This window comes from Ciconia boyciana, unplaced genomic scaffold, assembly GCF_034638445.1.
Source record: "Ciconia boyciana unplaced genomic scaffold, ASM3463844v1 HiC_scaffold_71, whole genome shotgun sequence".
NCBI lineage: Eukaryota > Metazoa > Chordata > Aves > Ciconiiformes > Ciconiidae > Ciconia > Ciconia boyciana.
In genome coordinates, this window is record NW_027328439.1 from 1 (window position 1) to 26,248 (window position 26,248).

The window sequence follows — 26,248 nt, forward strand, 5'->3', positions numbered from 1 at the left end:
TGAAGAAGGTGTTGAAAATCCTACCACTTGGTCTCAATAGGGATTTGAAGCGTTGCAGTCAGTGTAGCTGTTAAAGCGTGCGCTGTATCTGGAGCGGACCCGTTTCCCTAGAATCCTGCTTTAGCTCAGCTCCTCTCCTATCCCTTATTCTGACTGAATCCCTGTACTTTCTGCTGTGCTGTTTTTTTTTCATGTGCTGAAAGGGAACGTGGGGTTTTTGTTTTTCAGCGGTCTTGCTGTAAGCGTCTGGTGGTGCTCCCTAGATCCCCCCGGCCAGGTTTCCCTGCGGGTGGTGAAGCATGGTGAGGGTCAGGGGCCAGCCCTGTGGCTGGAGGCTCCTGGCTCTGTGTGCGGTGGGTGCCCCGCAGGTGGTGGGGAGAGCCCGGGGCCGAGAGGGACCGGGGCCGTTTGTTGCCCTGGGGAGCCCGTCGCAGCGCGGGAAGGGAGGGGGAAGATGGCGGAGCAGAGGCCGAGCGAGAGACGTGGCACCGTCCTCGGGCACGCTCCCCTATGGCGTGGGGCGGCTGCCAGGCTGCGGGACAGGGGCTGGGGGGGCTGCCCCCCCCTTTATTTTTCTAGCGGAGCTCCCCTTTTTTGGTGGGGCATGTACATCTGTAAATGGCCTGATGAAAGTAAGTGTAACCAGATGTAACCAAAATTGTTAGTTTGTTCTTTTGTAACTAAGCAACATAGAGATAGGAGCAGGTTAGACAATGCTTTAATATTGTGTTTGTACACCTATGGCTATGGCTATGCTACTATGCCCAAAGACAATTGGACAAGGAGTAGTACGGTCATGCTGCTACGTTCCCAGTACAGCCCCAGCCCATCTTGACAAAGAGTCAAGGGTGGTTAGAATAATTGGTTTGTGCTAAGGGTGCCGAATCATTGTTAGGAACCACGCACCATGAAGAAGGGGAGCAAGTTACATAAGCAAGGTGGGATTGCGCATGTCCAGAAGAAGGGGTCGACTAAAGGACACACCTGTACGGCCACCAAGGACCACCAGAGACCCCCACGGAAGCCCCTCGGAGCTCAAGGACGCATGCGTAATGACCACGCAAGTATGATAATTAGTTCCGGGAAATAGAATGAATATGCATTATCATTCCAGGAGACTTGATGCATATGTATGTAACTGGACAATATAAGTTTCGGCTGATGTAACCTGCGGTATGCACGGTAGGTGGAGCGATCCCCCGTGCATCCGGTGCCGTAGTAAAGAATGCCTGCTTCTTAATACTACATTGGTGTTAAGGAGTTTGATTCCCGATTTCGGTGACATAAGGAGGTGGCAGTTGGGGCAGTTTCCCTTGTTTTGTTTGTCTTTTGGGTGTGACGAAGAGAGAGGGAGGCTGGGGAGTGATGATGTCTATTGGGGCACCCCAGTGTCACTGGGGGGGACGATGGTGATGTGGCAGAGGAGCAGGTTGAGTGGGGGGAGGGGGGAGGTCACGGGACAGTTCACCCCCCCCGAAAGGGGGGGTGACAGCCCCCAAATGCCTGAGAATTGGTGGGGGAGGGATTAAATAATGAAAAACTGTAAATAGGGGTGTGAGGCATTGAAGCAGAGAAAAATCTCTCATTTTTATGTATATTGAAAAATTTTATTTATATATACGTAAAAAGATTTGACAAGAAACCCCTCTGTTTACTCTATTATATAAAGGATGGTAGAATATGAAAAAAATCTAAATCGAGATATATAGGGTGATAAAATAGAAAAAGAACTCATATATATGACTAAAAAAAGGAGTTTAAAAGTGCATAAAAAGAGGATGTAGACGAAGAAATTTTAAATGGCAACAAGGCAGAGCGAGCTCTCCCCAGCTGCAGTACCGACTTCTGTCCACACAGAGGCAGCAGCGAGCAGAAAAAAAAAAACAAACAACACCCCCCCAAACCCCAAACAACCGCTATCGCGCATGCGCGGCTCCCCAGCTGCAGTACCGACGCTGTTCCCCTGAGCGGCAGTAGAGAGCACGGGAAAATGCGCCACCGCGCATGCGCCGGGCCGCACCAGCAGTACCGACGCTTGTCCACGGGGCGGCAGGAGCGAGCACAACGAAAAGCGGCACCGCGCATGCGTGGCTCCTAGGCTGCAGTACCGACTTTTGGTCACCGGGCGGCAGCAGCGAGCACAAAACGAATGCTTCAGCGCGCATGCGCGTCTCCTCAGCCGCAGTACCGACTGTTGTCCGCAGGGCGGCAGCAGCGAGGTCGGGCGAAGGCGCCACCGCGCATGCGCGGCTCCCCAGTTGCAGTACCGAGTTTTGTCCACAGGGCGGCAGCGGCGAGCACCTGAAAATGCGGCACCGCGCATGCGCAGCTCCACAGCTGCAGTACCGAGTTTTGGTCACCGGGCGGCAGCAGCGAGCACAACACAAATGCGCCAATGCGCATGCGCGGCGCCCGGGCTGCAGTACCGACATTTGTCCACCGGGAAGCAGCAGCGAGCCCAAAAGACCCACCGCGCATGCGCAGATCCCCATCTGCAGTACCGACCCTGTTCCCCTGAGCGACAGCAGCGAGCACTTTAAAATGCGCCACTGCGCAAGCGCGGCTCCCCACCCGCAGTACCGACTTTTGTCCACCGGGCGACAGGGGCGAGCATAAAAATGCGCCACCGCGCATGCGCGACTCCTAGCTGCAGTACCGCCCTCTGTCCGCACGGCGGCAGCAGCGAGCTCGGGAAAAATGCGCTACCGCGCATGCGCAACTCCCTAGCTGCAGTACGGTCTTTTGTCCACACGGCGGCAGCAGCGAGCTCGGGAAAATGCACCACCGCGCATGCGCGGCTCCCCAGCTGCAGTACCGAACTTTGTCCACATGGCGGCAGCAGCGAGCACTCGAAAGTCCGCCGCTGCGCATGCGCGGCTCCCCAGCTGCCGTACCGATCTTTGTCCACATGGCGGCAGCAGCGAGCACTCGAAAGTCCGCCGCTGCGCATGCGCCGCACCCCACCTGCAGTACCGAACTCTGTCCACATGGCGGCAGCAGCGAGCACGGAAAAAAAATTGCGCCAGCGCGCATGCGCGACTCCCTGGCTGCAGTACCGACTTTTGTCCAGCGGGCAGCAGCAGCGAGCTGGGGGGAAATGCGCCACGGCGCATGCGCGGCTCCCCAGCTGCACTACTGCATTTTGTCCACACGGCGGCAGCAGAGAGCACGAAAAAAAAATTGCACCACTGCGCATGCGCGGCTCCCCAGCTGCAGTACTGCATCTTGTCCACACGGCGGCAGAAGAGAGCACTCGAAAGTCCGTCACTGCGCATGCGCGCCTCCCCAGCTGCAGTACCGATTTTTGTCCACACGGTGACAGCAGCGAGCTCGGGAATATGCACCAACGCGCATGCGCGACTCCCCAGCTGCAGTACCGATTTTTGTCCAAACGGCGGCAGCAGCGAGCTCGGGAAGATGCGCCACTGCGCATGCGCGGCTCACTGGCTGCATTACTGACTTTTGTCCATCGGGCGGCAGCAGCGGGCTGGGGGAAAGTGCACCACCGCGCATGCGGGGCTCCCAAGCTGCAGTACCCATCTTTGCCCACACGGAGGCAGCAGCGAACACGAAAAAAATTGCACCACTGCGCGTGCGCGGCTCCCCAGCTGCAGTACCGACTTTTGTTCACACGGTGGCAGCGGCGAGCTCGGGACAATGCACCACCGCGCATGCGCGGCTCCCCAGCTGCAGTACCGGCCTTTGCCCACACGGAGGCAGCAGCGAGCACCCGAAAGTCCTCCACTGCGCATGCGCGGCTCCCCAGCTGCAGTACTGCGTTTTGTCCACCGGGCGACAGCAGCGAGCACCAACAAAATTGCGCCACCGCGCATGCGCGGCTCCCCAGCTGCAGTACCCACATTGGTCCACTGAGCGGCAGCAGCGAGCACTTGAAAATGCGCCACCGCGCATGCGCGGCTCCCCCCCTGAGGTACTGACGTTTGGTCGTCGGGAGGGTCGGAAGCCGGAACTGCAGCTCGGCACCGCGCATGCGTGTGCGCGCACCAGCGGATCTGCCATCCCGGAGGGAAGTCCTCGCGTCCGGCTCTGCTCTCGCACGCTGCCGGTCATCGGCAAGTAAAAATTCTGGGCTTGGCTTTGGCATTGTCCTGTAAGGGAAAGCTCTGGGTCGGGATGTCAGTTGCTTACTTGCTGTGGAATGGTCGTGTTTTTCAGCAATCGTTCCAAATAGAACGGGTTGGGTGGGGCAGGGCAGAGTAAGGGTCTTTGCAGGCACCTGGGAAGTAAAGTCATGAACGTAGAAAAGCTTAAAGCATTTGCTGGACAGGAGGTTTCTCTGTACCCACTACATCCGTTGCTTATTAGCAGTGACCGATGTTTGTAAGAGTGCCGTGTGGAAGTGTGAACATTCGTTACTGAACTAAAACTGCTTTGGTTCTGTGTAGAAAGCAGAGGAACTACAAAACAACATATATCCCCCCCCCCCCCTTTTTTTTTGGTTAAACGTACCGTGTTTGCAGGGCCTTAGCTTTCTATTGCCAGACTGGGCAAAGCTTCCCAAGCTCAGTTCCCCCACAGTCACCAAAAGTCTCCCATAGTTGCCAGGATGGTGAGTTAGTTTTGGGCTTCTAGCCCTCCGTTCCGCCATTGTTTTAGTCAGATCCTGAATGCCGCTCAGTTAAAGACTCACGAGAATTGCTTAAAGTTTGCATTTGGAAGTCATGCTTCAAACAATGAATTTTCAACAAAATTTTTTTGACGCTAGCCAATGAACTCCTGTAATACTGGAGAAAAATGACATTTTTAGTGGCTGTTGAATCTCAGAGTGATAACATCGGCATCCCTGTTTGAGCCCTTACCGCAACCGTTGCAATGTTTGTTTACACGCTGCTCGGTTCTTTTGTAAAGGTGCGTAGCTGTGGGAGGTGCGTTATTCCGAAGGTGCTACGGCGCCGATGCTCTGGCTGTCGGCAGGAATGGGCAAAGCGGAAGGCTCTGTGGCTAGGGGAGAACGGCGTGGACGTGCGACTGCTCTCTCTGTTGCTCCGGAATTTTGACGGCTGGGTCGGGCTGCTAAATCGATGGAACGACTGGAAGACATTTCAGAAAAGTGAGTACTCTACTTCCCTTTATCTTTTAAAGTCGTCGTCTTTCTACAGACACCTGTCCACGGCTTAGATATTTGATTTGTGTGAAACAGACCCGGAATTTTGCTTGAAGTAGTGTTCTGATTCGCTGAAATTCCCCGTAGGCAGAGAGCAAGAATTACAAATGTTGCTTGGTGGTTGAAGATCTCAGGGTTGCTGTGAAAGCGAACTTGCCAGAATGAGTAGGAAGCAGCCTGAATTCCAACAGAGATACCATCTAAAAGGCCCTTTTCTTGACAGGAAAAGAGCTTCACGAAACGTCGGCGCTGTTTGCCGGGGGGCCTCCGACATACCTGTTCAGTCGTCGTGGGCTTTGTGCGATTCCCGCAGGCGCAATCTTGAAGAAATTTTGTACGGCAGCCGGTATCTTGGCTGACTTTCTATCTCGCGCTTGGTCGCTTGCGCCTGCTAAAAACTTAATGGAGTGTCAAATGAACCCACAGGAAAACGTCCTCAACTCGTGCTGGTAGGGCAAGCCCGCTGTAGTTGATAAAATGGGAAAATAGCACGCTGTTTTGAAAAATTTGCCTTGCGAGGACAAGGGCTGTCTCCTGGCAGGCAAGTGAATTCTGTGACTGATTCCACCGCTCCGCCCGGGCACTTGAAGGAGGCGGTCCCTAAGGCAATGCAATCTAAAATGGGGGTCGTTTGGGGTTTTTTAGTCATTTCTTAGGGATGTGAGGCTCGTGTGGGTGTTTAGCTTGTCCTGTTCTTTCTGTTCCTAATTCCGATCCCACTGACGGGCGTCAAAGAACGGTCGTGTTGTAGTCTAACGGTGTCGTCTACCAGGAGCTGGTGGAAGGCCAGGGCTTAGGTAAAGCCGATAAGGAGGATGCAGGCTGGAAAGCGGAACGTCTAAACGAGAATTACTGTCCTTGGGAGAGAAGCACATCCTGAAGAAATAGGTAAGCTAATTAAAATGGTTTGGGAACCATCCGAAACAACTAGTAGGAGCGTGATAAGAAGCACCCTCCCGCAAACTATCCTCGTTATCATCCTAAAAGTCACACCCCTCGAGCTGGAGACCCCGGCCCAAGCAGAGAGCCCTCACCGCTCAGTGTGCGCAGCACGTTAAAGTAGCGCTGTAGCTTTAAGTTGACATAAGAGAAATGTAGACCGATAGAAAACTGCTTTGTGTGATTACTTATGCATATGCATAGCTAGACCGTATCAATACTGTACTTGTATGACCGAACTCTGTGCTAGCTTTGCGGAGCTACCGCCTAGCACCCATCTCTGCGCAGACATGAAATAAACATACCTCTGCCCTGTGTGTATATTGGCATCTCGCACACCGGGCAAGCGACCTCACGCTTGTGGGATAACGGTTTTGGCACCCCAGATGGGACCGAGCCGACAGCCTCGCCCGGTTCGTCTTGCCGCGTCCGACGGGGAGAAGAGGCCTGAGCGGACTCCGGCGCGCACCGACCTGTCGACCGGGGACTCCTTCAGCTCCTCTCCTGCAGTCGGGCGGTAGGCGACACAACGGTGCAATGCTAGCGAAAAGAGGTATTTTTGGGGGATAGGAGAAAAGGGGGAGTAGGGGCAAGATCTCTCGGGAAGCAGGCACCCTCTGTTCTGTTCTGGGCTCTGCATAAGACGCACCAGGAAAGATAGGTGGCAGTAGCGTAGTTCTGTTTGTTTCTACACGCCGTCCTGTTCAACAGAGGGAGACGTCCCTCGTTCCGGTTTGTGTAGAAATGCTGGGTTTTTCGGTACCGATGTGGGCGCTGCCGCTTCCCAGGAGGCACCCCTTTGCTCTCCTCTAGGATGCATCCTGAAGCATTGCAATAAATTTGGGGGAGATCCCACCACTAAGAATGGGCTAAAACGATATTGTAATCAACGGTGGCCACGATCTCGATTGGAAGACGGTGAAAAATGGCCTGAGAATGGATCCTTGAGATATAACGCTCTATCGGAAGGAATGTTGTTTTGTCGGAGAACGGAAAAATGGGATGGAATGCCTTACGTGGATATGTGTTTTTCGTTAAGACGCGATTGGGATATTAGGAAGAAAGGTGGTTTAGTGGATTCTAAACATCAGGTTGGAATATATGCGTTAAAAGAGAAAAAGGGAAAACCTCGTTGTATTGAATGGGAAAATTCGGAAGAGGATATTCAGCTGTTGGTAGCTCCTCCAAAACAGCCAGAATCTGATAGCTCAAGCGATAATGGAGTTGTGAGTGCTGTCTCTAAAAGAACAAGGGGACAGAAACCGATAGTTCAAGCTCCCCTCAGCCAGGCTCTAGGGCCTGAAGGAAGAGCGGTATCCGTACACGTACCTTTTACCGCTTCTGCTTTATTAAACTGGCAACGGGCAGTCAGATCCTATCGAAACTTGAATCCAGAGGGAATGTATAGTACTGTTAATCACGACTCATAATCCTAACTGGGGAGATGTACAGGCTCTCCTAGAATATTTGTTTCCCCCTGAGGAGAGGAGAACAATTTTAGAGAAGGCTAGAGAGGGACTGGTCCAACAATGTGTGTGTGCGTGGGGGGGTGCCTAATACCATTACGTACCTCCCAAAGGAGGATCCGGAGTGGGATCCAAACACAAGTGTGAGGGATTACAGAGGGTAAAGGAATATCCAAAGTTAATTGGGTATGGGATTCAACATGGAGTGCAAAAGCCTAAGAATTTATCTAATCAGATCTCGATCCGGAAGATGATAGCAATTCAAAGTTATTGAACACGCCGTTTATTGGTCAAGCGGCAGCAGATATAAGAAAGAGATGACAAAAGGTAGAGGGCGAGGATGGCATGACAATCTCGCGGTTCTTGTCAGTCGCGTATAAGGTACGTAATAGTGGGGAGGAAACAGGAGAGAAGGAGAAGCGGGGACGAGTAACGCCGCAAGCTTCTTTGTTGGCTGCCTTGACAGAAGACCGAGAAAAAGGGAGAGAAAATAGACGAGGTGAATTTTGTGGGCGAGGAAGGGGCCGTAGCAATAATAGTAGAAATGGTTATGACATTCCCCTGGGAATGAATCGGCGTGCAAATCGTAAGCGAGAGGGCCGTTGGAAAAAAGATTGTCCGCCCCGTCTGAGTCATCTCGGGAAAGAGAGACAGAAGAAGGGGTTGGAGTCATGACGGAGATTGGGTTGGACTGAAGGGGGCCGGAGGAGTCTATGAAAGTTTCCCCAGACGATCCTCTGGTTCCAGTCAAGCTGGGGAATGAAAGACTAGATTTTTTTAATTGATAGTGGAGCCACACATGCTGTAGTAAGTAGTTGTAGGGGACCCCTTAAGCAGAACTAAAATAAGCGTTGTTGGTGCAACAGGGAAAAAGACTTTAAGGCTGTTTTTACAAGCTATGGAATGTTCCACTGGAAATACTAAATGAACTCATGAATTCCTTTCTATGCCAGCATGCCCCCTAGCATTGCTTGGGTGGGATTTACTTGTAAACTGAATGCACAACTAAGTTCTTCTGAAGACTCTGTTCAGTTGACTCTGTTCAGCCCGCAGGGGACGTCGCCTGTTTGTGCCGGACGCCAGCCCGCAGGGGACGTCGCCTGTTTGTGGCGGACGCCAGGCCGCAGGGGACGTTCCCTGTTTGTGGCGGATGCCAGCCTGAACGGGACCTCGCCTGTTTGGGGCACACCGATGGCGGGCGCTGTCGCCAAAAGGCAAAGCAGGGTCATAGCAGAGTTTTCCATTTCTGGGGATGGGCTCAGCCGTCTCCTGCACAAACTTCTGTCATGTAGCAATGGGGATGGTAGCTTTCTTTTGATTTCTTGAAGAACAAGAGGATGATGGAGCACGTTACAAGAGCATGATCATTTTCTCTTCCTTTGGCAGCACAGGCACCCAAGGCCAGCCCGCATTCAAGGAACAGCACGAGGATATCCGCGTCGACCGTCAGCAGAGGAAGGAAGCTTCTTTGGGAGGCTGAGGCGATGAAGCAGAGTCCTTAATTGTTCTGTTTGATTTTCAGCATGGGTGCGGGGAGGGCCTGGGACATGCCAAACATGGTCCTGGACAGGGGAGCTGTCTATTACGTGGGAGGCTGTGAGAGCTATCATGGACACCACCGGACCGGCATCCTGTAAGGGTGCTTTCACATGTTTTCTTGTTTAGAGGCCAACCTTGGCTTTGGGCCGTAAAATAAAGTCTGCCAGGCCGGCGCCAGCTTGGAGGCAGCATCTGCCCACAGCGGTGCCAGCTTGGTGGTGGTGTCTGCCCGTGCCGGTGCCAGGTTGCTGGCTGTGTCTGGCTTGTGAGGGTTGGGGTAATGGGCCCCCTGTTCCCGATGGGCTCCAGCTGTGGCCCGGGGCAGCACAGGTGGGACCCATGAGGTGAGGATGGGGCTGGGCCCAGGGTTTAAAAGGGCCGGGGCTGGGCTAAGGGTTTAAAGGGCTGAGGAGGGGCTGGTCCTGCTGTGCCGAGGGGCTCTACGTGGGGAGGGGGCTGCCTAGGCATGCCTGCCTGCGGGAGCTGGCTGAGGAGTGAAAGGAAGGGGCTTCCCCAGGCAGCTGCCTCCAGCAAGGAGCAGCCGGTCCCCGCAGCCGGGAAGGATCCCTCCCAGCCGTCCCCGGCAGAGCGCACCACCGGCACGTGGTGCCGGGAGCTCGGTGCCCCCATGGGCCGCACACGTGAGCCGCCGTGTCTCTGGGAAGCCTCTTGGGAGAGGAGCATCGGGGCACCTGGGCGGGCGAGGCAGCCGGCACTGTGGAGGAGGAAGGGGCAGGGGCCGAGAGAGAAGCCCCGGGGCGCTGAAGGTCTCCCGGCGGTGGCAGGAGCTGCGGTGAGTCGCGCATCCCTCGCGTGCGTCCGGGCCCCTCTCTGCCGTGCTTCTCCAGACCTCTGCCTGCCTCCTTGCCTGTACCTGCCTCTGTCTCCCTTTCAGGCTGTTTGGCTCCCCAAAGCTTTTTGCCCTTCTGCTAGCGCTGCCCTCCACACCGTCGCCTTCTACGTTTCCTTTCTATGCCTCTCCCTTTCCAGCTCCCCACCTGCTCTTATTTCACTCTTCCCGCACTGCCTTCTTCCGCATTGCTGGGGAAAATGGCATTTCTAGGCCTCCCTCTGCGCAGTGACCTGTCTCTCTTTTCAGTGGCTCCCTCTGCTCTGCACCCCGTCTACTTTTTCCTAGTAAACTGTCCCTATTTTTCATTTTTTACTCTCATAATTCTTCTCTTTTTGAAATTTTGTTTCTAGGTGTACTCTTCTCTTGTTTTCTGTCTCTCTTTTTTTTTTTTTTTTTTTTTTTAAATTTTTTCCTGTATCCTGTTGCTTTTAAAATTTTCATTCTGTGTCTACTTTAGTCAAGATGTCTCTCCCTGTTTAATTGTTTCCTGTCTGTCCTGTACCCCGTTGCTTTTAAATTGTCTTTCCTCGTCTATCTTCATCCGGTTTGCTGTCCTCATTTTTTAATTTGTTCTAGTCTGTGCTGTGCCCAGTTGCCTTTAAATTTTTCTTTTTATGTCTCCATCTACTTGGGTTTTTTGCTATTTTTTTCCTCTCTTAATGTCTTTTGAATTGAAAAAGCTTTTGAATTTTTGTTTCTATGTTCACTTGTATGTATTTTTTCTGTCTCTTGTTTATTTTTTTCCTATCTGTGCTGTATATTGTGACCTGTAAAATTTTTTCTGCCTACTTTTACCCAGATGTCTAACCCTATTTTTTATTATTTCCAGGCTTTCCTGTGTCACGTTGCTTTTGAATTTTTTCTCTATCTCCTTGTATCCAGTTCACTGTCTTTATTTTCTGTTTCATGCTAGCCTGTGCCATAGCCTGTGTCCTGGTTTTGGCTGGGATAGAGTTAATTTTCTTCCAGGTAGCTGCTATAGTGCTGTGTTTTGGATTTTAGGATGAGAATAAGATTGATAACACGCTGATGTTTTGGCTGTTGCTAAGCGGTGTTTACACCAGTCAAGGACTTTTTCAGCTTCCCATGCTCTGGCAGGTGCACAAGAAATGGGAGGGGCACAGCCAGGACAGTGGATCCAAACTGACCAAAGGGCTATTCCATACCATAGGATGTCGTGCCCGGTATAGAAACTGGGGGGAGTTGGCCCGGGGGTAGCGGTCGCTGCTCGGGGACTGGCTGGGCGTCGGTCGGCGGGTGGTGAGCGGTTGTATCGTTTTTTATTTTCCCTCCCTTGGGTTTTGTTCCTCTCGCTCTCTCTTGTGGTTTTCCTCCTCATTACAATTCATTATTATTATTCCTACTATTTTGTTCCGATTATTAAACTGTTCTTATCTCAACCCACCAGTTTTCTTGTGCTCTTCCAATTCTCTCCCCCATCCCACCGGGGGGGGAGTGAGCGAGCGGTTGCGTGGTGCTTAGCTGCCGGCTGGGGCTAAACCACGACACCCTGTCGCTTTTTAAATGTTGTTTCTGTGTCTTTGTTTATGTAGTTTGCTGTCCCTCTATTTTATTGTTTTCTTCCTTGAAGGCCTTTGTTTTTCAGTTTTTCTCTATGCCTGCTTTTATCTAGTTTGCTCTCCCTATTTTTAAATTTTTTCTCCTCTGCCTTGTACCCTTTTGCTTTTTCAGTGTTCTTTCTGTATTGACTTTTATCGAGCTGTCTGTCCCTGTGTTTTTAGTTCTCTCTGTCTTGTCACATACCCTGTTGCTGCTTAAATTTTCTTTCTGTCTTTTATTTTTTTTCTCTTCTCTCCGTTCATCCTGAGGCGTTAGAGGGTCTCCTCGGCATGCTGTTATTTCTGAAGCGTAACTTGTACCCCTCTGGCTTTGTAAGAACATCTCCTCCCTCTTCCTCAGAGCAGTCTCTTTGTCCTCTCCTCCATCTCGCTTGCCTCCAGTGGGTCGGCGTCTCCCTCGTCACCTCCGTACTCTGTTCAGATCCCCTCCCCAGTGCCTTTGTGCCCTCAAGCCGCCTTCTGTCTCTCTGGCCATCTCGGCACCCCTCTGTTTCTGTCGCGACGCTTCCTGCCAGCGCCCTTGTGGTCCATGGCCATCCTTTAGTTCTGCAGCGGGCTTTGTATCTTTCTTCTTCAGAGACAACGCTTCCTCAGGCTTCCGTTTTCCCTCAGAGCACTCTTGCCTTCCCTCCGCCATGTCGGATGCCTCTGTTCGGTCCCCGGTCCCCTGAGGACATCTCTACTCCGTTCAGATCCCCTCCCGAGGACCTCATTGTGTCAGCAATCCTTTGTTTGTCTCTTTGTCCACGTTTCCCCCGACCCCGGAGCCCCTCGTTCCTGTCATGACGCCGCCCGAGACTGTCCTCGTGCCCCACGGCACCCTTCCAGCTCTGCAGCCCTCTTTGTGTCTCTCTCTTATTCGGACAGAACCCCTCCTCAGGCTGTCGTTGTGCCCCACAGCTCCCTTACCTTATTCACTGCTGTCTAGGACGTCTCCGTTCGGTCGCTCATCCCCTGAGGACATCGCTGGGACACCCTCTTGAGTTTTGCATTGCCTGCCAGAGCTGCCTTCTGTCTGTCTGTCTGTCTGTCTGTCTCTCTCTCTCTCTCTCAGCAGCCGCCTTGTGCCGTCACCGTGCCTCCTGAGGCCGTCCTCGTGCCCGCAGCCCTCTGTGGCTCTGTAGCACAATTTGCACCCTTCTTGCTCCCGAGAACCATTCCCGCTGACATCTTTCATCTCCAGAGCACTCATGTTGTCCTCTCTGCTAGCTAGGACACCTCTGTTCAGTCCCTGGTCCCCTGAGGACATCCGTAGTCTGTTCAAATCCCCTCTGGACTTCTTCACCACGCCCTCGAGCCTTCTTGTGTCTGTCCCTCTCAGAAGCCCTCTGCTACTGTCACGATGCCTCCCGAGCAGCACGCTTTTAGCTCCGTAAGCCCCCTTTGGACTCGCTTTGTTGCCATCGCACCTCTCCTAAGATCTCTGTTCCCAAAAAAGAGTGTTCTTGTTCTTTTCTATGCCATCTAGGATGCCTGCCGAGCTCCAGGGACGAGGCCGCCGCTCGGCCTAGGTCCCACGACTCAGCCTAGGCCCCACAGCTCGGCCCTGCACCTCGGCCGCTCGGCCTCGGCCCTCACACACGCACGCACACGAAACCAGAGAACCTTTCCCTCACAAAAATACCTAGGGATGGAGTTAATGAGAAGACAGGAGACTCTGCTGATCAGGCACAGGGCATGGCCAGACAATCCTACTGACCAGCAACCTATTTGCGTGCCACCAGCCCTTTTTATCCCCTTGTCCCTCTCTTTTCCGATGCTTGTTCCTCCCCAAACTCCTCTGCTACCTCCCCTTCCCCACCTTTGGTTCCTCCAGTAAACAGACCATAGTACATCCTGTGCGGTCCCCACGTGCGTCCCACAGCCTTAGTCGGCAACCTTTCTCAGTCTGTATGGTGATCCGGAAAGCCGCTCCCGTCTACTCGTCGTGACGAGTGTCACCCCGTACCGTGGGGCTGGCGGCTCTGCCGGGACAGCTCTGGGAGGAGCCAGGGCAGGGAATCCGTTTCTCTGGCTGGGTCGCTGGGGTGCCTTACCTGGCACAGCGCCTCTGTGTGACTTGGGGTTTATGGAGACAAGCTTTTTATCACATAACCTAGCAGGGAACCGCACTTAAAAGCTTTGGAAAAATGCTCTAAAACTAGAATTGTCCAATGACCTTAGGAGTTGGATTGGTTTGTAGGATAATCCTATCAGAGGCATCGACTTGAAGACGGCTGCTTGACCCATTTTGTTGATTTCAGGCGTGTTGTTTGAAGGAAGAATGTACAGAAAGGGCCGAGGAGGTGCGACAAGGAGACAGGAAAGAGCAAGTAAGTTTTGAGAGAGCAAGTAAGTTTTGAGAGAGCGCTGCGAGTGACTGAAGGTGCTAAGGGCGAAGAGATTTTTGGGTTAGGTATGCGCATACGAAGGTCTGGGTGGGAATAGCGCACAAACAGTAGTAAAATACGGTTAGGGAAGCCAAGATTGCTCCTCCTTCTGGGCCCGTGCACGCGCCCTTGCTCTTGCAGACGCAGACACGCTGGAGCTGCGGGGAGGCAGGCGCGCAAGCCCGCCTGGAAGCAGGCTTTGGGCACAGGGTCCCTCGGCTGAGGCGGTGCCGGTTAGTGGGGGGAGAGCCCTGTGTGTTGGGCAGGTGAGGGGCGAGTGAGGCCGGAGCACGGCAAGGGCTGGTCCGGGCTGTTTGGTCTGGGGCAAGCGTGGACAGAGGGGACAGAGAGGAGGATCTGAAGGAATACGGGTTGTGAGCTCTTCATTCCCAACGAGGTCGCTGAGGGCGCAACCCCCTACGGTACCCAAGGTACGGGCGAAGGTCTGGGGCCAGCACAAACGGTGCTGAGAGAGGGAGTTTCCATAGGGTCTGGTGGTGGCTGCAGGCCGCTTCCCATCACAGAATCACAGAATCGTATAGGTTGGAAAAGACCTTTAAGATCATCGAGTCCAACCGTAAGCCTGACACTGCCAAGACCACCACTACCCCATGTCCCTAAGCAAACAGCGACACTGAGCCCCGTGGCGTGCTGCGCAGCCCTTTTGGTGTGCACCAGTTTGTATTCGGCCGTGCCCTGGAGCCCTCTGAACTCCTGAATTCATATTTTAGGCTCCCCCCGAGTCCTGTGTGTCCCAAGGCCCTGTGTTTGTCATACAGCGTGCCGCAATGCTTCCTGTTTAGCTTTCCTCCCATCCCAGAGTTTTGCCAGTGCTTTTTTGGTGTGCTCTAGGGTCAACTGTTTTCCTCTCTGTGGGGCCCAGGCCCCCCCCCCACCTTCCTGTGCCCCCAGAGTCCTATGTTTTCCTTGTCACCTGCTGATGGCTTCCTCCCACCCCAGCATTGCACTCCAGGGCTCTCCCTTTGTTCTCGTCCCCTTTTCTCTTCCTGTGCAGCCCAGGACTCTCCCTTTGGCTTTTGGCAAGCTGCCCTCAGGAGCTGGGGCACCCCTCTGCTGTCCCAGCAACCACAGGTGTCCCCAGTGGGGCCGAGGGCAATAGCCTGTGTTCTCGGTGGGATGCAGCTCTGGGCCCAGGGCCTGGGGCTGACCAGCCTCTGGAGTGGCCAGCAGGGCTGATGGCTATGGTGCCCGTGTCCCCACGGGCTGCAGCTGTGGGCCGGGGGCTGCTGAGCTGGGCTACTGCCATGAGTGTGGTGTTCACATCACCCCATGAGGGTAGGTCCAGGACAACAACGCCAGTGCTGAGCAATACATGCTGGGACCGGGACTGAGGCTGCAAGCACAGAACAGGTGAATGGGGCCGGGGGGGGGCGGTCCCTGCGACCGGGAACATCCCGGGGAAGGTGACACAAAGGGGGAGGTGGGGCTGGGGCAACAGCGACCGGGTCCAGGAAGACCCGCACTAGGGCCAAGGAGCGGAGGGTGCGGCGCCGGGGTCGCGGGTGGCCCAGAAGCCGAGGGGATGGGGGAAAGCTGATGCCCCGGGACAGGGGGGAGGCCGCACAGGGACACGCGGGGCTGCCTGAGCGCTGGGGCTCACCGGGGGGTAGGGGTAGTGCTGGGGAAGCTGCTGGGTCGGGTCGGGGCCCTGCAAAAGGGTGGTCCCGACACAAAGCCCGTCCCCGTCCCCGGGTGCGTGTCTGTGTGTGTGGGGTTTCCAGGTCGTGCGGAGGGGTGCGGGGCAGGTGGGGAAGCATCGGACCCGAAGCGGAGCCGGTGGTGGTGCTGGGAATCCCGGCCCTGCGAGCCGGCCTCCGCAGGCGCGGCGGGGTCCCGCGGGTGCTGGTGAGGGGAGGAGGGCGTAGGGGCCGGTGTCCCCATAGGGTTAAATGGCACAGAAGGCAGCAGCCCGCAGCATGCTGGGAGCTGTAGTCCTGGGGTAGCCAGCTTGTGGTCGGGCACGTTGTTGGCAGGGCATGCCGGGAGATGTAGTCTTTCGGCAGGGAGGTTCCGGACAGCCCCGCTGGTGTGTGCAGCACGCCGGGGTGCGTCCTCGCCCCATGCTGGCCTCCGGGTACCTGCCGGGGCCGGCAGCCGTCTGCCGGCGGGGAACGGCCTCGGGCACGTGGCGCGCGCGCGCGCGGGGGGGGGGCGGGCGGGCGGGCGCGCGGCGGTGCCCGCGCTCACTGCTCCCCTCTGGCGGAGGAAACGCGGTACTGCAGGTCCGGCACCGCGCATGTGCGGTGGGGTGCCGCCGTGCTCACCGCGGCTGCCGTCCGCCGGTAACGGCAAGGCGGTGCCGCGGTGCCTGCGAAGCGCCGCCGCCGCGCTCGTTGCTGCCTCCCGGTAAGGAAACGCCGCCGCTGCCGCCGCCCGCGTGCACGCTGCCGGCGGGCGCTCGGCGCGGAACTGCAGCGCCGGTGCCGCCCCTGGGTCCGCGCCGCCCGCCGGGTGCTCGCTGCTGCCGGTGCCGCGGCGCGGTACTGCAGCGCCGACACCGCACAAGGGCGCAGCGGCGCTGCCGCCTCCGCTGCTGCCGCGGCGGCACGGCCGCAGCGCGGTGCTGCCGCCCGGCGTTCGGGCGCCAGCCCTGGCCCCTCCGGCGCGCCGTCGGCGCGCCGGCGCATGCGCGGTGCCCGGGAGCGGCATGGCGGCGCGCTGGGCGCGGGTCTCGGCGGCGGCGGGCGTCCTGGGGCAGCGGTAAGGCGAGCGAGCCCGTTTGGCGGGCGCGGGGGTGTGTTCTGCCCGCTGGCTGCGGGACGGGAAGCCTGAAAGTGCCCGCTGCGGCAGGCTGCCGGTGTGCCGGAGGCGAGCTGGGTCAGGGCAGCCCCAGGGAGTTGCCCGAGAGCTGAGAGAAGGGGAGAGGGGAAGAAGGCGGACACCCCCCCAGGCGCAGACGCCGGGCGGCTCCCCGCTTCCAGAGCTCCCCCTGAGCCTCCCCCGGCCCCGCTTGCCCCCCCACGCGCAGCTGCCCCCAGCTCCAGCCCCTCCCCTGAAGCCTGTCCCGTAGCCCCAGGTCGCTCCCAAGCCCCGTCGTGCCGGTGGCAAGCTGGCCTTCCGCGCGTCTCGAGAAGCCCCTGCGGAAGGAGAGGCTTCAGCCGGGGGCGATCTGCGGTAATAACGGCGGCTGCTTCTTCTTTCCCTCTCCCAGAGGCTGCGCTGAGGACACGGTCGTCCCTTCCTCCCCTGGGGCTGCCGGTGACGGCACCCGCCTCAGGCTTGCGTGGATTGTCTGTGCCTGGCCTGGCTCTCCTCGCGGCGTGTGGGCGAAAAGGGACGGGCGGAGCGCTTGCTGGCTGTGGACAGGAGCTGCCGCGGCTGAAGCTGGAGAAAGAAGCCAGAGAAGGGTAAAGAAGAAGAAATGGAAGGCCGTCTGGCGGCTGCCTCCCGCTGCAGGCAAGAGAGAGCCTGCCTCTCCGGGTGAGGAAGGATCCCTCCTCGTAGTCCGCGGCAGGCCAGGCCGCCAGCGTGCACCGCAGGGTCTGTATGCGTCAGCCAGCGCGTGGTCTTGCTCCCTGTCCCTGTCTGACAATCTGTGTCCTGCTCCTCGTCCTTCTTTTTCCCCTCTCTCTATCGTCCGCCATCCTTCTTCCTGTCTGTCTTTGTTCTCTTTCTATCCTTCTGCCCCAGCGCTTCTTTCTCCACCTCTCTCCTGCTCCCTGCCCTTTGCTTCCTCTCCCTGACCCTCTTCCCTGTCTCCGCTTTTTCCTTTCTCTCCTTCTCTGTCCTGCTCCCTGGCCCTTTTTTCCTCTGCCTCTGTCCTCTAGCCCATGGCTTGCTTTTTTTCCCCTTTTTCCTTCTTGGTCTCTTTGTACAAATCTGACCCTTTCTTGCTTTCCCAGTCCCTTTGTCCTGTTCCCTGTGGTTTTCTCTCTCTGTCTGTATGTCCTGCGCCCTGTCGCCGTCACGTTCCTCTGTTCTTCTTCCTCTCCTTTCCCCCCACCTCTCTACCCCTCTGTCCTGCTCGCTGACCCTGCCTTTTCTTGCTCCATCTCTCTGCAGGGCTTCTCGTCCCTGTTGTGTTTGATTTCCTCTACGTCTCTGACCTTTTCTTTCGGCCTTTCATTCTCTGGCGGCACCTCAGTCTTCTCCCTTGTCTTCCTTTTCTCTTTCCAGTCCTCTGTCCTGCTCCCCATCCCTGTATGAAATAGGGGCGGGTGCAGGCTCTGTTCTCTTGGGACTGGCGGGGGAAAAAGCAGCCCCGGGCCGAGCGCTCTCCTGGGGTTCGTCGGAGGGTTTTGGGGCCGAACCCGTGTGCGAGCCGGGGGGAGTAGGGGCAGCCCCATCTGGCTCTCAGGTTCTGCTTGTGGAGCTGGGCAGCCTCTGCCGCTCCCGGCGCAGGTGGGGCAGCGGCGGCCCGGGGGGCTCCTGCGGCGCCGGGCGGGTGCCGGTGGCCGGAGTGGCGGGGAAGGGCCGCGGCTGCGGCGGGCGGGGGTTCCTGGAGGCAGCTGGGCCCGGCTCCCCGCAGGGGTGCTTGGGGCTGCGGGGGTTTGGGGTGCGGGCCCGGCACCCCCAACCAGTGCCGGAGAAAGCGAGCCGGAAGCAGCCGTAATAAAGCGATGCCCTGCCTGTGCTGGTGCGGCCCCGCAGAGGTGTGGGGCCGGGCCCTCCGCAGTGCCCAAGCGCTCCCAAAAAGTGCACGTGTGGCCCTGGGGGTGCAGGGCTGTGGGGTGGCTCCGCTCCCCCCACCCCGCAGCATCACGCATGGGGACTGCAAAGGGGTCGGAAAGCAGAGAGGGTGAGCTGGTTTGGGGCCTGAAAATGGAGAGCAGGTCTTGTGTTCTCGGGGCTTGAAAAGAGGCTGAGGTGGCTGACTTTGGGGCTGAGAAACAGCTTGAGTGGTGCGTTTTCAGGACCTGCCAGAGGGGACCGGCGGTACGTTTTGGGCTGAGGAGCAGAGGTGAAGTGCTGCATTTTGGGACTCGAGAACAGGCTGAGCAGGTGGGTTTGTGGGCTCAGAAATGGGAGCTGGTTTGGGGGCCCAAAGCAGAAGCCAGTTTGGCTGTTTGCGCAGGGCGGGGGGAGGGCGTTGGGGGCTGCGGGCGAAAGCAGAGGGTGGGCAGGGTGCACGGACCCTCCCTGGAGGGTGGGGGTCTGGTCGCGTCGGAGCCCAGAGTTCGGGAGGTCGGCGTGCCCCGGGCCAGCCTCTCGGTCTGAGGTGGCCTCTGGGGGGGGAAGGGTGCTTTTCAGACCCCGCACGCCCTCTTGGAGCCCAGCTCTTCTTTGTACGCTGCTGAGAATAGTTCTTAACTACTTAATCGTACAAACTGATGAATCGGTATTTCCACAGCGTCCAGCTGTGATGTTTTAATAGTCATATTCAAGTTCTGACAGCGACTGCTTTCCGAGCTTGTCCAAAGCCCAGACTGTGGCAAATAGCTGGAGCTCGTAAGGAGAAGGAGCTGAAATCCAGCGGAGCTTCGGTGCGGAGCCGGAGCTTCGGTTAGCCAGAGCTGTAGCGAGGAGGAGCTGGAAGGAGATGGGGTGTCCGCTGTCTGGAGCGTGCGTTAGCCAGAGGCAACGTTAGCTGAGCGGGGGCGGCCGTGAGCCGGAGCGTCTATTCGCTGGAGCATCCGTCGGCCGGACTGCGCTCCCAGCGGGGCTGCAGAGCGGCCGGGCGCAGGCAGGGCTGTCCCCAGCCAGCGTCTCTGAGCAGCAGGGAGGCGGGCGGTCCTTCTGCCAGCGGGGAGCCTGGCCTCTTCCCTCGGGGATTAAATCCACGCCCTGCGCCCCTCCCTGCATGGAGGGCGTCTCCCGGTCCCGTTCCTGGGGGTGGGAGCGAGGTGGGGTGCCCCGGCTCTCCTGGGGCAGCCCTGCTGCGAGGGGGCGCGGGCGAGGCGGCAGCGGGAGGCAGCGGTGTCTCCCAGGTACCTGGCAAAGGGGAGAGGGGCCGGTCGGTTGGAGCTGCCGGGGTGCACGGCCTGGCCCCGCAGGGCCCCTCTGGCAGAACCCTCCCCTGTGTTTTCCCCGTCGGCTGGGTGTGACAAACAGGATCATTTCTTGCCTCCTCTTTTCCCAGTGTCACCTTCGGCGTCACGTGCAGAAAATCCCGCGTGGTCGGTCCCGCTTGCCGCTCAGGGAATCGCGCGTATGGGGCCGGGGGAGCGGGGAGAAACCTTTGCGAGTTCAGGGACGCTACAGATGCTCCGCCTGAAACCCAGAGAAAAGGCAAATCTGCTGCCAGTGCAGAAAAGGTGATGAAGACCTGCGGGTAACAGAGCGTGCCTCGTTCCTGGATTGGTCCCTTGGCAGTTCCGAAGGTTTTCCTTTCGGGTAAAAGAATGAACTTTCATCTCGGATAAATGAAGAGCTGCCTGTTACCTTCTTCAGGGTCAAGTGTTTCTCTTCTGTTTGTTCAGACTAACTTTATGGGCAAGTTGGCAAGAGCCTTTTCTTTTTATATGCACAACTACATTGTTAGTAACCTATGGTGTCAGTAGAGTTAATTTTGGAGCACCTAGACGCCAGTAGAAATAGAATGAGTGAAATGTGATGGAAACTGACATTTCAACTTGATTTTATTCAATTTTTTTTTTTTCATTAGAGTGTTGATGGCATGCTGTGCTGTGGGTCAATCCGCATTCTCTTCTGTGGAGCCTTCAGTCTAGGAGTTTTATGTAAAAAAAGTTTGTCCTTCCAAAAAAGGACTAGTCATTCCTAGGCTTGAGGTGTAGACTTGGAGGGTCTCTGAAGTCCGTGATCAGGATTACAGCGTTGCTGCTCTTTGTCTTCACTTTCGTTAATTTCCCCACTGCTCGGTGGTGGTTGGGAGCCCTGAGTTGTCTTTTTTTTTTTTTTCTGTCTCTAACACATTTTTTTTCCCCCAAGGAGACGCTACGTTTAAAAGGGAATGAGTGTCCTGGTTTCGTCTGGGATAGAGTTAATTTTCTTCCTAGTAGCTGGTAGAGTGCTGTGTTTTGGATTTTAGGATGAGAATAATGTTGATAACACAGTGATGTTCTAGTTGTTGCTAAGAAATGCTTCCACTGGTCAAGGAGTTTTGAGCTTCCGTGCTCTGCCGGGCGCACGAGAAACTGGGAGGGACACGGCCAAAAGAGTTGATGGAAGCTGGCCAAAGGGCTATTCCGTGCCATCTGGCGTCATGCCCAGTATGGAGACTGGGGGGAGTTGGCCGGGGGATAGGGATCGCTGCTGGGGAGTGGCTGGGCATCGGTCGGCGGGTGGTGAGGGCTTGCATCCCTTGTTTTTCCTGGGTTTTGTTCCTCTCTTGCTGTCTTGTTGTTTTCCTTCTCATGATAATTCATTCTTCTTCTTGTTTTGTTCCAATGATTAACCTCTTCTTATCTGAGGCCACGAGTTTTCTGACTTTTGCTCCTTGGCTTCTTTCCCCCATCCCCCTGGGGGGGGAGGGTGAGCCAGCTGCTGGGTGGCACTTAATTGCCGACTGGGGCTAAACCACAACAGTTAGTTTCCTTCCAAACGTGTCAGTCAATGCACTCAGTGATGATTATTAAAACCACCAAAACGGCACCTGTCTTACAGATCTGGACTCCTTCTGAACACGTATCCATCGCACGCAAATGTCATTGGGCTACAGATCATCTGCACTTCACGCTTTGACAAGACGGCGTGCTGAGACAGGGATGAGCTCTGAAAGAAAAAAGGTACAAGGTCACGGGGTTTTGGTCTGTTTGTTTGTGGGGGGCGCGTGTGTGTGGTTTAAAAAGAAGAGTGCGACGCTGAGTGGCGGCAGCCTGCAGAGCTCTCTTGCTGCCTGAGCTCTCCTTTTCTTCTCTTTCACTCCTCTTTCATGACTGTAATTGGAATTTGGACAACGGTAGAAGAGCAGGTAAGTTACTTGCCTGTGTAGATGTGCTGGTAATCCCAGGAAGGTCAATGCTTGAAGCCGTAGTGAATAACTTGGCCGCAAGTAGAATTTCCGAAGGAAGAAAAACAACGGGAAGCAAATAGCAAGTTACCGAGCGATTTGCGTGGGTCCACCACATGGCAGTTTTATTGCCAAACGCTGCTGGGCAGTATGCTCCAAGTGGCTCTTTTTGGTAAACGTGAATTTTCAGGAAGTTCAGGGTTGTGCGTGGCAAAACGTGTCCCTCTGTTTATGTATGCCGCTACGTAAACGTCCAGCGGCGGGGCTGTTGTTCCCTGCTCTCGATACTGCCACGGTAGTGCTGCGGTATTTAGACCCAAGAGAGGGCTTTAGGAAGGGAAGGAGAATGCCTGTTTTCTGTGAGGGCTACGAATGCTGACCCTTTTCTCTGCCGCTTTCCCGTGCGTGCGATGAAGCGGTTTTATTTTTCTCCCTTGTTCCTGGTCTAAATAGTTCTGAAGCTGTCGCTGCTGTGGGATTGCAAGTGGTGTTTCAAGGTTTTTGTGGGGTTCTAGTTACGGATCGCTTCTCCTGTGGCGAAGTGTCAAGATACGGTTTTCAGTGTAAAGCTTCAGAAACTGCATCCGCTGAAATCAGCGTAGGTGAAAGTGATGTTGCGCGTGCAGCTGTGCTCGCAGGGATGCTCGGCGGCTCCTCCTCAAAACAGCGAGGGCGTGTGGCCATCCGGAGGGTTGCGCTCTGGGTCTGAGGGCGTGCCGTCTTCTTGCTGCGCTTTTGCTGCGCAAACCAAAGCTGCCCGTGAGTCAAAAAAGGCACGGTTGTCTAAAAGCGCCCAAGCTCTAGCGGCCTGTATCGTCAACTGTACCGAAGATGATGCAAAACACTTTTCCTCTGCTCAGTTGTAGTCTTCACCAAGCTTCACCAAAAAGGAAGCTTTAGATTCCTACCCAGCTTTATGCTAAAGGGTTTTTTCCTCTCTCAGCAGAATGTCAGCCGCCACCATTTCGCCGTGGTCGCCCTTTCTTCTGCCAGGAAAGTGCAAGACGGACGGAAAGGATCCGTAGTGGTCTGCAAGTCCACGGTATGTCTACGATGTGTGCCTGCGTTTTTCCTAAGGTACTCGTAGCGGGGACTTGAAAGTTAAGGTGAAGAATGTGCCAACTCTCCTTCTGTAGTTTTTCTGTGAAGTATTTCAACACAAATACTACAGATAGAAAAAGCGTGTTCTGGAGCGTGCCTACGCAAAGCTGACTTCCCTCCGTTTCTTTTCTCTTCCCGAAAGCGTAATCTTCTGTTTCTGTGCGCTTCCTATGAAATGATACTGTGAAAATAATTTTGTACTAAAAGAGGAAAGAAACTGTTGGGAAGAGTTCAGGTGTTCAGAAGAAAGAGCCTTTGTTTTCCTGGGAAAAGCTTTCTGCTTTTTCAGTCAGTAAGGTTTTAAAATATCTTGTAGCAGTACTTGAAAAGCCTTACTGCGATCCTAGCATCCGTACGAAAAGCCGTCAAGGTCAAAGAAGAGACGTGGCCAAAACGGGACAAATGGGCGTCGCTTCCGCGTGTTTTCCAGGCTTTCCCAAGAAGCGTTAGCAGCCTTGTAAGTACCGCCAGTGAGTCCTGATGTGGTTTTGGTGAGTTACTGCTTCGAGAAGGTCCTTTTTCCTGAAGCTACGGTGTGTAATTTTTGACTTCAGTTGGGAAGAGATTTTCCCGACTGGCAATCCTTCTCATTCAAAGAAGTTGCATTTGATGAACTTCCCATCGGAGCGGCTGGACGTGCCAGTAGAAGTCATCAGCAGCAAGACTTTTCACTCTCTTTAAAAACACCCAGAAAAGTCAATTTCCTTCCAAGGACCCAAGCCCAGCACGTCTTCCAAAAGCTGATGGCATCGCTGGTCTTTGGTTCTCGGTTGCAACAGCCGAGATATGATGGAAAGGCGTTCCTCTGCATGCTTCGGTACAGCCAAAAGCATTAGCAAATCTGCCGGTCCCTTTTGGTAGCCTGATGTATTGCAGCACTGGGGATTTGATTTCTGCGCCCCCCTCCCCCCAGTGAAACCGTCTGGGGGATCTCTTATCTCACTGACTTTTCTATCAAACTGGAACTTTAAACAGAAGTTAAAATGGTGTCATTGACAAAGTGACTGGCACTGTTGAAACTGTAACTGCCCAATAGCTGTGGCATGCAACTTAGGAGGTGTGTTTCAGCAGTGAGGTATTTGTTCTCCGTGTTTCAAGAGAGAGGCAACTGAACGTTACGGGGTTTTCCCCAGTATTTTGACGGCGTGCTCTGCAGTGCTTTATTTCTGCCTCTCTTTCCATGGCGCGTTTCCCTGGCGCTTCAGTAGCGTCTCTCTTGGGCAGCGCAGCTGGGCAGATGTCACTAGGAGGGACATAGCGCACAACCCCCCCCAGTCACGTTATAACCGTGCATTTTGGAGAGAGATGGTTTAACGGTATCCCAGCTGTGCAAGGTAAATGAATGCAAAAGGAAACTCAAATGCTTTTCTAGTGTAAGTCTTGTTGTTGGATGTATATAAACATACGGCCACCTTTTTAGCGTAGAGTGAATTACTGAGATGTGTTCTTTATTTTCCATGTTACTCTCTAAAGGTTTACACTTCCCTTTCAGCTTTCTTGACCGAGCGAGCAAGACGTGCAGCAGCAGCAGCAGCAGCCGCGAGGGCCGTAGCCGTTGTGGTGGATCCGTAAGCGTAGATTCTGATGACGGTCCGGCCTTGTCCTGCAGCCTCACCGGGTTGTCTCCCTGCAGCAGTGCTGGAAGGAAGCGATGAGGCGTTTTCCAAGAGCAGCAAGAGCGTTCACTTTTAGGTGAAGAAGGTGTTGAAAATCCTACCGCTTGGTCTCAATAGGGATTTGAAGCGTTGCAGTCAGGAAGTGTAGCTGTTAAAGCGTGCGCTGTATCTGGAGCGGACCCGTTTCCCTAGAATCCTGCTTTAGCTCAGCTCCTCTCCTATCCCTTATTCTGACTGAATCCCTGTACTTTCTGCTGTGCTGTTTTTTTTTCATGTGCTGAAAGGGAATGTGGGGTTTTTGTTTTTCAGCGGTCTTGCTGTAAGCGTCTGGTGGTGCTCCCTAGATCCCCCCGGCCAGGTTTCCCTGCGGGTGGTGAAGCATGGTGAGGGTCAGGGGCCAGCCCTGTGGCTGGAGGCTCCTGGCTCTGTGTGCGGTGGGTGCCCCGCAGGTGGTGGGGAGAGCCCGGGGCCGAGAGGGACCGGGGCCGTTTGTTGCCCTGGGGAGCCCGTCGCAGCGCGGGAAGGGAGGGGGAAGATGGCGGAGCAGAGGCCGAGCGAGAGACGTGGCACCGTCCTCGGGCACGCTCCCCTATGGCGTGGGGCGGCTGCCAGGCTGCGGGACAGGGGCTGGGGGCTGCCCCCGCTTTATTTTTCTAGCGGAGCTCCCCTTTTTTGGTGGGGCATGTACATATGTAAATGGCCTGATGAAAGTAAGTGTAACCAGATGTAACCAAAATTGTTAGTTTGTTCTTTTGTAACTAAGCAACATAGAGATAGGAGCAGGTTAGACAATGCTTTAATATTGTGTTTGTACACCTATGGCTATGGCTATGCTACTATGCCCAAAGACAATTGGACAAGGAGTAGTACGGTCATGCTGCTACGTTCCCAGTACAGCCCCAGCCCATCTTGACAAAGAGTCAAGGGTGGTTAGAATAATTGGTTTGTGCTAAGGGTGCCGAATCATTGTTAGGAACCATGCACCATGAAGAAGGCCACGAGCTTACATAAGCAAGGTGGGATTGCGCATGTCCAGAAGAAGGGGTCGACTAAAGGACACACCTGTACGGCCACCAAGGACCACCAGAGACCCCCACGGAAGCCCCTCGGAGCTCAAGGACGCATGCGTAATGACCACGCAAGTATGATAATTAGTTCCGGGAAATAGAATGAATATGCATTATCATTCCAGGAAACTTGATGCATATGTATGTAACTGGACAATATAAGTTTCGGCTGATGTAACCTGCGGTATGCACGGTAGGTGGAGCGATCCCCCGTGCATCCGGTGCCGTAGTAAAGAATGCCTGCTTCTTAATACTACATTGGTGTTAAGGAGTTTGATTCCCGATTTCGGTGACATAAGGAGGTGGCAGTTGGGGCAGTTTCCCTTGTTTTGTTTGTCTTTTGGGTGTGACGAAGAAGAGGGGAGGCTGGGTTGTGATGATGTCTATTGGGGCACCCCAGTGTCACTGGGGGGGACGATGGTGATGTGGCAGAGGAGCAGGTTGAGTGGGGGGAGGGGGGGTCACGGGACAGTTCACCCCCCCCGAAAGGGGGGTGACAGCCCCCAAATGCCTGAGAATTGGTGGGGGAGGGATTAAATAATGAAAAACTGTAAATAGGGGTGTGAGGCATTGAAGCAGAGAAAAATCTCTCATTTTTATGTATATTGAAAAATTTTATTTATATATACGTAAAAAGATTTGACAAGAAACCCCTCTGTTTACTCTATTATATAAAGGATGGTAGAATATGAAAAAAATCTAAATCGAGATATATAGGGTGAT

The 26,248-nt window shown here is 55.0% G+C and overlaps 2 long non-coding RNA genes across 16 annotated transcripts; both read left to right on the top strand.

The window, feature by feature from the left end:
• The first annotated feature begins 3,910 nt into the window (after nt 1–3,910).
• LOC140645987 (uncharacterized) lies at nt 3,911–12,250 on the top strand. Of its 6 annotated transcripts, XR_012040205.1 has the most exons (7): nt 3,911–4,073; nt 4,870–5,071; nt 5,349–5,471; nt 5,898–6,013; nt 6,451–6,581; nt 8,917–9,163; nt 12,080–12,250. It is a non-coding gene; the product is annotated as an uncharacterized lncRNA (long non-coding RNA). The 6 variants fall into 6 exon arrangements; XR_012040204.1 differs by lacking the exon at nt 12,080–12,250 and having other exon boundaries at nt 5,861–6,013; nt 8,917–9,442; XR_012040207.1 differs by lacking the exon at nt 12,080–12,250 and having other exon boundaries at nt 5,901–6,013; nt 8,917–9,442.
• Nucleotides 12,251–16,080: 3,830 nt separating this feature from the next.
• LOC140645986 (uncharacterized) lies at nt 16,081–25,084 on the top strand. 10 transcript variants are annotated; one of them, XR_012040195.1, is made up of 6 exons: nt 16,081–16,238; nt 17,044–17,372; nt 21,396–21,517; nt 22,685–22,783; nt 23,159–23,333; nt 24,335–25,084. It is a non-coding gene; the product is annotated as an uncharacterized lncRNA (long non-coding RNA). The 10 variants fall into 10 exon arrangements; XR_012040202.1 differs by having other exon boundaries at nt 22,688–22,783; nt 23,159–23,299; XR_012040193.1 differs by having other exon boundaries at nt 16,083–16,238; nt 23,159–23,299.
• Nucleotides 25,085–26,248: the final 1,164 nt, after the last annotated feature.